General features: G+C 47.4%; 1 long non-coding RNA gene across 1 annotated transcript in view; it reads left to right on the forward strand.

Annotated features, from left to right (window-relative positions):
• Positions 1-260: 260 nt before the first annotated feature.
• LOC123350818 overlaps positions 261-15,023 on the forward strand; it is a 28,097-nt gene continuing 13,334 nt past the window's right edge. The window contains exon 1 of the long non-coding RNA XR_006573844.1: positions 261-392. This is a non-coding gene — a long non-coding RNA (uncharacterized LOC123350818). The remainder of the gene's footprint in view (positions 393-15,023) is intronic.

Raw genomic sequence — 15,023 nt, forward strand, 5'->3', positions numbered from 1 at the left:
CAGTGAGGCTCCGCGGGCCGTATGTTGTGCAGGCCTGAGCTGGACAATAAGGGGTTAAGAGCAGCGGGTAGGGTCAGGCATGTTATGATGTCTAGCACAGGCTGGGGAAATCAGGCCTAGCTTCACCTGTGGTGCAGCAACTAGTCCCCTACCTCTTCCAGGTGATCCTGGTGGTTTGGCTTAATTACAATTATCGGACACAGCTGGGAATGAGTCAGGACATTGACACGTTTGGGACATTGATAGCCTGGGAGGGGTGGGACAGAACATAACCCAGCTGGAGGGTTCCATCCCAAGAAGGGGATCACCAACAGACCTGAATAGGGTTTGGTGGAGGTGACTGGAGAAAGCCCCTGCAATGTGGTGCCCAGCCATGAGGGGGTATGTGAGTGGTAAGTCAGTCTTCTGCAATGTTCTTTGTGTTCAGAAGTTGCCTTGGCGGGGGGGTTTCATATTCCGCTCCTGGCTCCGCTGCAGTCCGCTGTACTAATCCTCACTTAAGCACGTCTTATCATGCTGGTATTTTCACTCACTCAACAGCATGTTAACTAAAGGGCACCACCCCTCACTCTCTCATACAAGGGAAACAGTCTGACCTCAGGAGCCTTCAAAGTTGAGAGGGGAGTGTCATATAAACCCAGGATGGGTTCTTATTGCAGACTGTAGTAAATGCCCCCTCTCAACTGCAGAGGCAGCTCCATAAATATCCCCTGGCCTACCCCTTTCTGTCTCTCCACTGCTCATCGCTGCAGTATCCAAACATTTTCAGACCGCTCCACTCTCTGGATCTGTGTCCTAGCCTTTCTAGAGCTAGGAACTCTTTGAGGGCACCTCTATAGGTAATTCAGGGCTATCTTTGGACAAGATGGAGGTGGGTGTCTGGTAGTCTGAGTAGAGGCCTGGGTGCCATGAACCCCTGAACTCTACCTCTTTGTTGCCTTCTTTCTATCTTAGGATCTGTCCTCATTACAAAAAGGCAGGTTTGGTTTAAAGTAGCAGCGAAGACATAGTACTTCGCTCTAAAGAGGAGCCTCAGCTGCTCTTTTAAACTTAATCAGCAACACACTTGTTTTTTTTTTTTAAATGAAGACAGATCCTTGGATACTTTTACAGTCCCCAATAACCTAGTATCTGGGAGTACATATTTATTACACTCCTCTGAGGTGAGGAAGTACAATTGTTCTCATTTTACAAATGAGGAACCAAGTCACAGAGAGGTTAAGTGACTTGCCAAAGGTCACACAGGAAGCACATAGAGACACAGGGACTTGAACCTGGGGCTCGCAAGTCCTAGGCTCTTGGTTTAATCTCTAAACCGTCTTTCCTGTGGCTCTTTAACTTTGAGTAAGAACGTGTCTGATCAGCTCTAGCTAAACCCGAGTTCAAAATGTTTAAAGAATAAGTTGTTCTGGGACTCAAACACTAGAGTAATACTGTCATGACTAGAAGGCACTCACACACTATAGAATTAGTGCATTGCTTTATTACACTTCCTGTTAAAGTACCTTTCCCCTCAGGTAATTCTGAACGTTAGCGGGGCTGCTGTAATATTAGCCAGAACAGACTGGCCCTAGGTCAGTGGATTTTACAGGATGGCAGCCTCCTGCAGTATTCTTGCTACCTTGGCCAGTGTAGAAGAAACCACTCAAAAGCAATATGTGCTCAGTCTGTTTTCTCCATCTATTGATCAAAATGTGCAAAAATTGTCTGATAAATGATTTTTTTTGCAATTAATTCAAAAAGCTAAAACGTTCTACGTTGTTTTGCACATGAAACACTTTTTGCCGCTCAAGACAAAGAGCCTGACATACCCTGAGGACATTCTGCTGTGTCCTGACTGACTCTAATTAATAAATATACTTTAAAAAATAGCATGACACATTCTCTTGAGCACATTTAGCTTTCCTGAAGGATCACATGACACAGATGGCATTTTAACTTGTCCCAGCATACAGTGGGACTAATGCAAAAGCTGAGATGGATTCCTGGGGATAGGCCCTGCTTTGGTTATTCCAAAAAATGGATTAGGATTATGGAATGGATAGTTCCAGGATGACACAGCTGTCCCAGAACTGGAGTAGCAGGGATTGCTGCTGGTGCAGGACTGGATTGCTTTTTGGTGGTGGTCTGGGTGTTTAGGGCAGGACTGTGGGCCGGGATTGAGGGACATTGTCACAGTCTGCGTGGTGCCAGCCTGTAGCCCATGCTATTAGCCTTTGAGTTTTCGTGACCATTAGAACTTGCTTTGTAAATGACCATGTGCAGGGAGAGCTTTATTCCAGCCTGCTTCCTCAGCATTTTACAGGCATCCCAGCAAAATCTACATCTTTTGTGGTGTGTCTTATTTCTCTCCTGTCTCATTGACCCCAACTGTTCCCGCACCCTCCTCTCTGTCCCCTCTTAGGGTATGTCTGCAATTGAACACCCCCGCCTGGCCTGTGTCAGCTGACTCAGGCTGTAAAACTGTGGTGTAGAAGCAGAGAGGGGCTGCAATTAAACGACCCCATAGCCTGAGCCCTGCAAGCCCAAGTCAGCTGCGGTGGACCAGCCGTGGGTGTTTATGTAGACGTACCCATGAAGAACCAGAGGATGGAGGTGAGGGGAAGGAGACAGTCAGCCAGGCGAGACAGGGTCAAAACTGATTTGCTTTGGTTTCCAGCAGAGATGGTTGGAAAATGGAAGTTTTGTTCCATGGGAAATTCAGACACTGAAATTTTGCTCTCATCCCAAATTGAAACGAAAAGTCAAAAATTTGAAATTTACCATGGAATGAGGATTCTGAAAGCTTTTGATTCAGAAACGTTTTGTTTTGATAATTTCAAAGCATTATCACAAGTGTGTGTGTGTTTGTTTTGAGCTAGTAGGGATGGGTTATGCAACCACATGGCAACTAAAAAGCTGTGGGGATCGGCAGAGGTTGCATGAATTCTGCAACTACATGGATAGCAAGAAGGCAGTGAAAAGCTTGAGGGGAGCCCATCTCCTTCATTTCCCCCTCACCCATTGGTGAGTGTGTGTTACAGATCCCGCTCTGCATCCAATCCATAGAGGTTGGGCGTCTGTCACAGCCCCAGCTAGGCGTAACCCATTCGTGCTCTTAGTTGCGGAGGTTCCTGGTTCAATCCTGGTGTGTCGGTCGGGATGGGAACCGCCATGTAAGGCAGCAGGTTACCATTGCACCTCTGTGAATTTGTTCTTGCCGTATCTTGTGCTTCGAACTGGGACTGAAAGCAAAGCGAATGGGATCCCTGTGAGGTTTTGATGCACCCAAAATCCCAGCACAGAGAGAGCCTGTTCTCAGGAGACTTTAAGCCCATTTTCTTGACCAAAGATGCTGATCCTGCCTGAACAATTTGAGGGTCACTGTCCATTACTACCAGGACATGAGATGCCAACCTGGCTATTACAGGAGGATTTGAAATTGGGGGATATTGTGGGGTTTCGAAAGCCAAACAGATTTCCTCTAATATTCTCTTCCAGTTCCCTGTTCTCACACACACACACACGGTTTCAATAGTGTGAGGGTCTAGCAATGTTATTTCAACAGTCAGCTGCAAGACAAAACAGCTGGTGCTGTCAGACTCTGTGTGGAGGTGTGGAAAGTCCACTGGGGGATTAGACTGGCCTTACCATTAGTCCTCACTTGTGAAAATACAACCTACCAAGTTCTTCTAGATGATGCTGTTTTCAATTGCTTTTGTTTGCTTTTCAGACAGGTTCTAAATCACCATCAGTCAGCTTCCCCCCACCCCTTCTCCCTCTCCCTCTTCATCTCCAGCTCAGCTTCCAAGAGCTTTCCTGGAGAACCTATGGTGTCCTTCCTGTTGTCATTTATTTATAGGGCTCTACCTGCTGCTCCATGGCAAGGTACAAGGTGGAGCGGGGTGGGCAAGGAGGGGGTATGACTCCTAACACATTACAAACAGGGCATGTGCTATATAAATCATGGTTGTGTGAGCTCCCCAAACATATTCACATCTCCTGGGCACCATGCAGCCGATCTGTATGCTCCTACGTAACCAGCCCAGACTGCAGAGGGCTCCAAGGCACAGAGTTTGGATCTTTATCTGGATCAAATCTGGGGCTGGAGGTGGGTGTCTGGAACCAGTCTGGGTTTGGGTCTCTCACTAGCTGAAGCGACAGGAACTATTTCCATATCTATGTTGCCTGCATGATCTCCTGGGGCTTTACTACATGCACAAGGTGCACTGGTTTCACTAAAATTGTCATTTAAACGGACTTACTTAAACTAGTGCAGTTCCTTGTGGACACCCTTAAATCAGTTTTGCTTAATTTGGTTTCAGTGTGAACCAGCTGCCAACTGGTTTAAAGAGTGTTTAGATGGATTTAAAAACATATTTGAATTAAACCAATGCAACTCTTGTGTACAGACGAGGCCTTATTTTCCTTTCCCCCACTCCTCTGCATTTTTATGAAGCTGCTGCTTTGCTTGCAGTATTTCTCATTGTCATCATGGCTGATGCCAAAAGGACATAGTCTCTTGGCAGATTAAGCACCACCCAGATTGATCTCTATCTATGTCCTTGGCTGTCTGGCTGGATGTTCAGTCTATGTCCGTCATTGGTGGTCTGATCGCACTACTGAAGGGTTTGTTGCTCATGTGATCATTGCCAGCGTAGTGGCATTCCTGGGAAAATGTGCTTCAGAACTTGTTGGTCTTCCATCTTAATATGTCCAGACCGAGAGAGCTGCTAAAACCAAACCTGTGCTGAGAGAGGTGGTTGGTGGGTTCAGCTGTGAGTATCATTGTTGCTGATCTTGTCCTGCCACTTAATATGGAGCAGCTTATAGACGTAAATGGCAGAAGGAACCATCATGATCATCTAGCTTAGGCGCTGACTCTGTGGGTGCTCTGGGGCTGGAGCACTCATGGGGCGGGGGGGAAATGGTGGGTGCTGAGCACCCACCGGCAGCCCTCCTATCAGCTGCCCCTCACCCCCCCAGTGCCTCTATCCCACCGCAGTCAGCTGTTCCACAGCATGCAGGAGGCTGGGATGGAGTGGAGGGGAGTGAGGATGCAACACACTTGGGGGAGGGGGTGGAACTGGGCAGGAGGAAGCAGGGGTGGGGCCTTGGGAGAAGGGGTGGAGTGGGGGCAAAGCTGGGGGTTGAGCACCCCCTGGCATTTTGGAAAGTCAGCACCTGTGCCATCTAGTCTGACCTACACATTTCAGGGCACAGAACCTCATTTCCCCCCCCACACACTCCTCATTCTCCCCCCTCCTCCCCCATTACCTTTGGCCGAGTTCCTGAAGTCCTGAAATCTTAAAGACTTCAAGTTACAGAGAATCCACCATTTACTCTAGTTCAAACCAGCAAATGGCCCATGCCTCATGGTGGGAACATGGAAAAAATCCCAGGATATCTGGCAATCTGACCTGCGGGAAAATTCCTTCCCAACCCCAAATCTGGCAGTCAGTTAGATCCTGAGCATGCAGGCAAGACCCTCAGACAGACAAATAGAAAAGAATTCTCTGTAGTAACTCGGAGCCCTCCCCATCTAGTGTCCCATCCCCAGCTGTTGGAGATACTTACTGCTGGGGCAGGAAATCCCAGCAATTGCATGAGGAAGGCTATTCCCTGGCGATTTCCACACACAGTTTGCAAACCTAACAGGATCTACAAGATTTGACTAAGTATCCAAATTCCTAGTTCCTTGTGAGTCCACAGGCTTTTGATGTTCGCCCATCACTGACAAAGTCGTCAAGCCTCATGGAATCACTCTGGACAGCAGACGTGAGCAGGAGTAGGAATGAAACAGGGAAATGGATGTGCTGTTAAGACACTGAGGGGCTTGTTGCCAGCTTCCAGGCTCAAAGATCTGGAGAGAAAACAACAGAGTAGAAGCAACATGGAGTCAATTCCACTTAGGCTCACTAAGTTTGGGAACTCAACCCCTCCCCTCACACCCACCATAGGAAAATCCAGGCCGCTTGGCCTCCCTCTCATCATTTCCCCACACCCCTGTCCCTGTTGTATTTTAACAGTCAGAGAAACAATCTGACTGGAGCCGTTGCTGAGAGTTTATAGTCAAAGAGGAGGGTTCTTGTTACACACACGCAGGCTTGTAGCAGGAGTCAGGCTCAGGGCCCTGCCGGGGGAGAGAGCTGCTTACTGTGTCTATGCTGAGGGCTGGTGGTGTGAGGGTCTGACTCCAGCTTCCTGGGTTTGTCTGGGAGGTGGATTCTTTGTGGTAAAGCGAATGGAGAACGGCACCAAGGTGTCAGACCAGCATCTTCTGGATAGCCCCATCACAGGCAGCATCAGTGCCAGCTTCTCCCTTACGCGGCTCTCCAGAGACCTAGCTCACCTGATCCAATGGCCCTTGAGGGCAGAAGCAGCCAGGAGGATCCCTTGGTACAATCCAGACTAATGAGTAGCTGCACCCCCCTTTCTAATGCGGGGTACCCCTTACACGGCTTGGCTGCTCTAGCCTCCAGCCTGAACTGCTCACCAGCGGCCTCCAGCATGCAAGTCACTCCCAGCTGTGCCTGTGTGAGTGCTGTAGCCAGCCAGGCACACCTGAGCTCCTATCAGCCTGGGTTATATTGCAGGGTGACTCCAGCACACCCCCCATCCCTAGATAAAATGCAACTGGGGCCTAATGTAACCAACTATGTTACATTCAAAGCAAAGTTTTCTCACCACATGCGCTCAGCAGTCTTACTGAACAAAATTCTCAGGTCAGGACCCCTTGTCTAGTTCAATGGCTCCTTCCTTTCGCTCTTCTGGTATAGTGAATTGATGGACTGAGAGAAGAGGAGGGGTGCCTTGGGATGTTTGTCCCTCATTTTTATGATGTCCATCCCCCTCTTGGAAAACATTTCCAGTTGAGATTCAGGACACCCGGAGCCTATAGGAAAAGATGTTCCCCGCTGCTTTTCCTCACCTCTTGGAGCTTTTTTGTTTCTCTTCCTGCTCGATGACTCTTTTTACAGCTTCCCTGCACATTAAGCAGAGCACACCTTCTTCTTTTGTTTGAGACGGGCCTGTTTGCCAACTTCAGTTTGGAACGTGAGTTAAAATCATCATCCGGTGGGATTGTCACATACAGTGTTGCCACACACATTTTATCAGGACAGTATCGATCAGCAAATTGAGTTTTTAAGTGACATCTCACAAGGCATATTTTGTACAAAGACTCTTACGATAGTGTGTAGGGTGTGGACACTGGGGTATGTTCTGTCACCGTCCCCTCATGCAGTATCCCTGGGATCTGTCTGCCTGGGGTGGGGTTTGCTTCCCTGCTGATCTACCACATGTTTACCCCTTAAGAGCTGCTGATCCTGGCCCTCCATTCCAAGGCCTGACATCTCCATGCTGCCTCTGAGGCCCCCTAGCATTATTCAGCTCCCCAGCAGCATAGAGCTAATGGGGCTACGTTGCCAAGGCTTTCCTCAACCACCGCTCCCTCTACCTGGCCATAGAAAAGTTCAGTGCCACTACAGGCTATGTTAAGGGCAGGTCTACTCTACAAGACACTTCCTACATTGATGGAAGGAGTTTTGTCATCGACGTAGATAACACCCTTCCCAGAGCGGCAGTCCCTAGGTCGACAGAAGAGTTCTTCCATTGACCTACCTGCACCTACACCTACAGCACTCAGGGGTGTGAGTGACATTGCTAAGTCGATCTACATTTAAAGTGCTGATCAGGGCTAACTTGGCTTGTTTTTTCCAACAGGGTTTGGTGGCACTGCCGGGGACCTATGCACAAGCCCTTCTCCATCCCAGCAATGGATAGATCTGGGACCCCCTAAATGTAGGCACCTAAATCCATGTTCCATAGGGATGGGACTGAGATACAAGGTTCTGATCCATATCCAAAGGTCCTTCTAATGCAGGACTGGGGGCTAGGTTCATTATAGATCCGCGGACCAGTCACAGCATTCTGATGTGGACTTGCACCAAGTTCAAGTGTGCTCAGACCTCAGGTGCTGGCACAAGCCGAACCGTAACATTCAAGTGTCAATGTACTTAGGTGACACTGTGTCTTTAGGCACTTAAGTTTAGACACCCATGTTTGGCAACTGGGCACAGAGATTGCATGGAAGATGTCATACCAAATAAAGCCCTATTGTGATAGCTCTGTGTAACTCAAAGACCCTCCAACTCTGAGTCTCACTCTGGCAGACATAATAGCTGCTCTGGCCTGATCAGGGAGAAACAGATGTTTGTAATTGATGAGGGCGGTCCCCGCCCCCCTTCCTGGTTAGGAGGCAGATGAACTGACAAGGTCCTTTGACCGGCATGCTGCGAGATGGCTAAGGAATCGGTCTGGTTACCCATAGAGCATGTCACTTGGCATAATATCACTCAGGAACCTGCATGCAGACTTGGCTTCAGTTAGAACTGATGCCTCCTCGGGGGAAAAAGTCAGAGGAGATCCATGCTAAATATTCTCAGTGGCAACCAAGTGGTAGGGACAGTGAAGGGTTAAAGCCTTGCTGAGCTTCTAAACCATCAAAGTGACAGTCTACTTGCAGAAATCATGGTCCAATAGATACAGGAGAAAGTAACCCATAAAAAATGAAGCATCCTAGTACGGTGTCTGGGAGCTTCCACAGCCAACACACATGCGCCATTCCCTACAGTGACTCCTGCTGGTGGAGATTATGGCAGGAGTAGCTGTGACGTACTACACAGCCAATGCTCCTGCACCATGCTCTAGATCAGGGGTGGCCAACCTGTGGCTCCGGAGCCACATGCGGCTCTTCAGAAGTTAATATGCGGCTCCTTGTACAGGCACCGACTCCGGGGCTGGAGCTACAGGCGCCAACTTTCCAATGTGCCAGGGGGTGCTCACTGCTCAACCCCTGGCTCTGCCACAGGCCCTGCCCCCACTCCACCCCTTCCTGCCCCCTCCCCTGAGCCTGCCGTGCCCTTGCTCCTCCCTCCCCCCCCCCAGCCTCTTGCATGCCACTTAACAGCTGATCGGGAGGTGCGGGGAGGGAGGGGGAGGCGCTGATCAGTGGAGCTGCCAGTGGGCGGGAGGCGCTGGGACTGGGGATGGAGGAGCTGATGGGGGGGCTGCTGACGTATTACCGTGGCTCTTTGGCAATGTACATTCATAAATTCTGGCTCCTTCTCAGGCTCGGGTTGGCCACCCCTGCTCTAGAATGACTCTTGTTGAGGGAATTTGAATTACCGTACTGTGCACTCCATACAACTCCCTATAGTGATCCCTGCTGGGAGAGGTTGGAATAGCTGTGAGGTCCTTTGCAGCTCCTATAGAACTCGACCTGCAAGCTTACCCGATCCATCAGACCCTGCCTCTCTTGCAAAGGCAGTAAATCAAGTAAAACCTCAGAGAGAGCCAGCTTTGGCATGTTTTACAATGGAATTAGAGTAATGAATGAGGAGCTGGGTGTTTGTTAGTTTTGGCTGGCAAGGTGAAGAGAAAGTGTGGTGTTGATCATCATGATGTACTCTCAGTGCTAGCACAGCGCTTAGATTGGAAACAATTTTAAAAGCCCCCAGGACCCTCTGAGGCTAGAGAGATGCTGGTCCATCAGTGATGGAGCTCGCTGGCTCAGGCCAATGGAACACTATTTGAGACAAGCAGGGGTGTGTGGTCCAGCTGTTAGGACTGGATGCCAGGACTCCTGAGTGATTCTGCTGCTTAGTCACTATCTGACTCTGGCAGGTTACTTGCTTGCTTTGTGTCTCAACTGAACTCATCTGCAAAATGGATATACTACTTCTAACCTACCTCACCTGAGTGAAATAGTTTTGGGGCTCTGAGCCTGCCAGAGCTGTGAGAATCAGGCTGCATTCTACCATCTGTTCCTCCAGGATCTAACATGCATCTGGATGGCTCACTGCATGTGTGGCCCAGATTAGGCTCATACAGAAAGAGACTCTATAAAGCTGGACAAGTAGTCACAGGAATGGATGTAAAAGGAACTGCTCAGCCAGGCAGTAAAGGATGGATCGGGAACAGTTCAGTTTCTGGCTAGGTGGGTATTAAAGGCATCTGTAGAAAAAGGGAATAGTAACATCTACCAAGCTCCATGAGAGGTGCTCTGAACTGCATTAAAAGTAGAGCCTGTTGTGAAGTGGGGGGTGGGGGATACAGATCAAACAACACTGAAACATTTCACGAATTCATGCTGATTTTGCTGAATTGTTCAAGCTGTTTGAAAAGTTTTTTTCCCCAACATTTTCATATTTATAAAAAAAAAATTAAAATGAAAGTGAAGCGTGTGACTCAAAATGAACACTCTTTTGATTTGCCAAAAAATTTTCAAAATTCAAGGGGCTGGTCCAACCCAAAACAATTTTCCCCCATGTTTTGAAGTGTTCAATCAAATGAAACATCCATATTTCACCCAGCTCTAAAAGGTGTTTTTACAATTTGACCCCAAGCCAAGCATAGTGTTGATGGTGATACACAGATTCACTCTATTTATCTCCACCCCCCTTTAAATAAAATTGTGGACCTGATTCTCTTCTCACTTTTACCAATTCTACTCTGGTGAATCTCCATGGACTTCAGTGGAGTTACTCCTGATCTGCCAGAGTTGCCATGAGGAAAACCAGGCCCTGTGAGTATAGAGCAGCCCAGACTCACTCATTGCTCTGCCAGTGTCCTTGCAACTCTCACCCCTGCTATTCCAGTCCTGAACTCAGGTTATGGCAGAGGTGGCCAACCCGAGTCTGAGAAGGAGCCTGAATTTATGAATGTACATTGCCAAAGAGCCACGGTAATACGTCAGCAGCCCCCCCATCAGCTCCTCCATCCCCAGTCCCAGCGCCTCCCGCCCACTGGCAGCTCCACCGATCAGTGCCTCCCCCTCCCTCCCCGCACCTCCAGATCAGCTGTTTCGTGGTATGCAGGAGGCTCTGGGGGGGGGGAAGGGGGAGGAGTCAGGGCACAGCAGGCTCAGGGGAGGGGGCGGGAAGGGGTGGAGTGGGGGTAGGGCCTGTGGCAGAGCCAGGGGTTGAGCAGTGAGCACCCCCCGGCCCATTGGAAAGTTGGCGCCTGTCGCTCCAGCCCCGGAGTCGGTGCCTGTACAAGGAGACACATATTAACCTCTGAAGAGCTGCATGTGGCTCCGGAGCCCCTGGCTGGCCACCCCTGGGTTATTGGGTTTGTGGTGTGTACAAGGGAGACTAGAAAATGCACTAAGGTGAAGGTTTGTCTGATGGGAATCCTTCTGGTGAAGACTCAAGGTTTTTTTGTTTGTTTCCTTTTATGTAAATTGGGGGCAGGATACTTGAGATTGGTTTTCTTCTGATCTTGACCTTTCTATTGTTTGTTTTTTGTTTTCAATAAACTCCGCTCTAATTGACCGTTAATTGTTCTCATTCTGTTCTAGTAGCCAGGACAGAAAGTGTAATTGGCTGGTTGTGTTTGGCCAAAGCAAGCCCAAGCTGTTAGCAAGTTCTGATTCTGGTGGGAAAGTTATGGGTGGGTTCTGTTGGCTCACTGAGGCAGATGACCCATTATTCCACCCAGATATAAATGAAGTGGGATTGTCTCTCAGAGAGGACAGGATCTGTGGTCTGAGCAGCCCTAAAGGAGGAACCCTGAGAGCAGCCACACCTGGGGAGAAGGCTTGAGGTGATTTTTAAGGTACCATGTTGTCTTTTTTTATTGTTGTCATAATGCTAAACGGGAAGGGGATGAGTTTGGATTCCACACAGTAAACTCACTGTGTTTGTAGAGCAGATCAGGAAAGGCACCTCTTCACAGACAGGTTAGTGAATTAATCTGCTGCAGCACATGGCTACAACTCCAGAAGCCCTCCTGGAAGCTAGTTAGTTTGGACTCTGTGGAGTTATATTGTTCATTTGAAATGATTTACATCCAGATGGCAGCTCACCAGTTGGACTCGGTTCTTGTTAAAAGAAGTATAACAGAATATTATTAATAATCCAATAAATTGTGCTTACAAAGCACTAGTGACAATCTAGGCATGAGGCAGCAAACTCTAATTTCCTCAGCATGTCTGTAGGTTCTGCATTGCTAGGAAACGTCTTTCAATGTTCAGTGAGGAATGTTTTAAGTGGATAATGGTGTTTAACTCCCCTAGAAAGCTCTGCATTTTGGACTGTAACTTGCACCTCCACATGACTGACACCCTGCCCCCCATGTTTAAATACCATCTCTTACCTGCAGGCTGTCCTGCTATCATGGCAGTGCTGGAGAAACTCCCCTAAGTGATTCATACCCCTGCTACGTCAGCTAACTTCTGCTCCTATTCCAAATGAAGTTTTCCCAGTTGCTCTCAGCCAAGACTTCTAGAGGGCAGGCAATATTTTCCTGAAGGAAGAAGTGAAGACTGGAGCAGAGTACTGGTAGCAAATATACATCCCCACTTCCGGACCCACCTGTCCAGATTGCTTTGGTTCAAACATTTCTTGTCACTGATGGCTTTGGCTGCTGTTCTGCATCCACTCCCAATCCACTTCAAACAGGATTCTTTACACATTGCATGGAGGATTGAGAATCCTCCAATTTCTCCTTGTGACCATGCTGGCCCAGCCAGTGTAAAACTAGCCATTTGTCCCACGGCTGTTTGACTGTCCGTTCTACTAGGCCTTCAAAGGTGTGAGTGTTCTAGAACCTTTAAAATCTTGTGCGCATACAGATAAGAATTCTTTTTTATCGTCCAACAGAATGGGGAATTACTTGGAATTCAACAAAACTCTCTTCTCTGTACAGATTGTGTCATACAAACAAAGCCTGAGCATAAAAATAATCTATTCTCTCTTTTTTAAAATTTATTCTTTCATTTGCTTTCACTGAGTTCAATGGCAAATTTGAAGCGAATCCTAAGCAGAATATTGATTTCAATGAGTTTTACGTGTGAGCTCAAGAAGTTTAAGTGGGCCCCAAGTTGGGAGAACAGAGAATCTGGGTCTAGTTCTCAACTTTTCTATATCTTGTGTAGTCATTTACCCCAATCAAAGGTCTTTGTTCTGTGCTGGTATAGTGCGTAGCACAATGGGGTTCTGGTTCATGACTAGAGCTCTCCTGTGCCCTTCTGAAATACAGATATGAGACGATGATTGATGATGATAACCATTCAGGTCTAGTAGTTTTCAACACCCACTTTTTATTAGTGTGTGAATCACTGCACAAAGTGTGAGGCAGTGGAGAACCATGCCCTCTCCGTTATCTTCCACCTAATTCACATCCATCTGTCCAATGCCATACCCAACACAGGAAATGTTCTATGGACCTTTAGCCTGAACAAAAGCCCATTGAAGTCAAGGGAAAGATTCCCATTGACTTCAAAGGGCTTTGAATCCGGCTCTAAAGGCCAAGATCCTCATAGGTATTTAGGCTCCGAACTTCCACTGATTTCAATGGGAGATAGGAGCATAAATGTCTTTTGAGGATCTGGGCCTAATTACCCATCAGCCCTGGTTCAGCCGTAATCAAAACCCAGACACCAATAATAATGCCATTAGTCAAAGCCACCTACCACACCAATGTCAGCTACAGCCATTGAGCTGCACAGTCTGGGGAAAGCACAGTATTCAGTAGGCATTTAAAGCATATTCTCGGGGTGGGAGGAGGACATTAATTCAAAGGAGAGCACCCCCATCTCCCTTTAAAGTCATGACTTGTGAGGCCAGTGAGTAGCACTTTTCCCCCGGCCCATGAATCCATTGAGCTGGCATCAGCCATTTGTCCCCGTCCCCCAGACCTATGTACAGTGTCCATCAGTCCAGCTTTTCCTCTCCTCCTCCTTCCCCTCCCTTTTAGCATCTGAACTCGGTCAAGCTCAGTTCAAGTTTATTCCCTGGCCTATTTTCATGCCAGGTGCGGGAGTAACCTTTGCAGTGCTCCTCAGCTTAGGAATCACGGCTGCCTCCTGGCGGCGTCTCTTTCACTGGGGGGCAGCTGGCCTTCCTGTAACTCTTTGAAGATTAGGGGGCTTTAACGTGTCTTTAAAGTGAATTTTCCCCCTTCCTCTGTTTTATTATTATAATTAATGACCAGCAAGCTTTTCTCTTCCTTTATCTTTTAAATATGTTTCTTTACCCTTAAAAATGCAATATTTCTTTTAACTCGGAATATGGATGAGTCTGTGCCTAGCAGGGCAGCCCTTGCATCATCTGTCAATTTGATCGTGTAAAGCCTCTGTTTTCAGCTGGCATCCAGCGCAGATTTCAAAGCTGTGACTCACCAACTTAGGACTGAAGTGGGAGGGGGGGCAGGGAATCCACTCTGAGCTGTTAATTGCTGAGAGTTCTGCTTTGTGCGGTTCCCTCTGCACCCCCACGAGGGAGACTACAGCTAGTGTGTGTGTGTGTGTCTGTGTGAGAGAGAGAGAGAAAAGGGGGATTAAAGTAACTGTAAGAAATCTTGAACTAAGACCACCAAAACCTGATATTATCCACTCCTAAAAATATCCATTTCCTATATACATAATTTAGCAAAATTGTGAGCACCAGAAAACAAGCGGATTAAAAATGGAAATCGTTTGGAACCTTAATCCTTAGAGCTTCTACCACTTTGAGATCTAGAGATCTCGTTATTACTATTTTATATTTTAAAATGTTATTGAACAATAACTAATCCAACTGAAAGGTGTCATATTGCAATAAGATTTTTTTTTAAATCCATTTAAAATGTCAGCATTCCACAGACAAACGGTGGAGGAATTTGACTGGATCTATCACCTTATATGGCCCTCATCACCACAGTAGCTGAGCACCTCAAAACATTAGTGAATAGAGCCGGTCAAAAATGTTCTGACTGAGCATGCGTCAGAAAACGCTGATTGGACTAAATGGAAACCTTTCATGGGAACATACTGATTTCATCAAAATGGTCAATGAAAAATTACAGAAATGTTTTGTTTCAGTAAGTCAATGTGAAAAAGCAGAAACAAAGTGCTTCAATGTTGTTGCAAAGAAAAAGTCCAACACCATCATTTTTAATATTTCTGAAACAATTTTGGGGCGTTTTTGCTTAGTGGGAAACTTTTTCAAATTCTGACTTTTTTGGTTCTGATTTGAGATAAAGGGGAATTTTGGAATTTC

This window comes from Mauremys mutica, chromosome 16 (assembly GCF_020497125.1).
Source record: "Mauremys mutica isolate MM-2020 ecotype Southern chromosome 16, ASM2049712v1, whole genome shotgun sequence".
Classification (NCBI taxonomy): Eukaryota; Metazoa; Chordata; order Testudines; family Geoemydidae; genus Mauremys; species Mauremys mutica.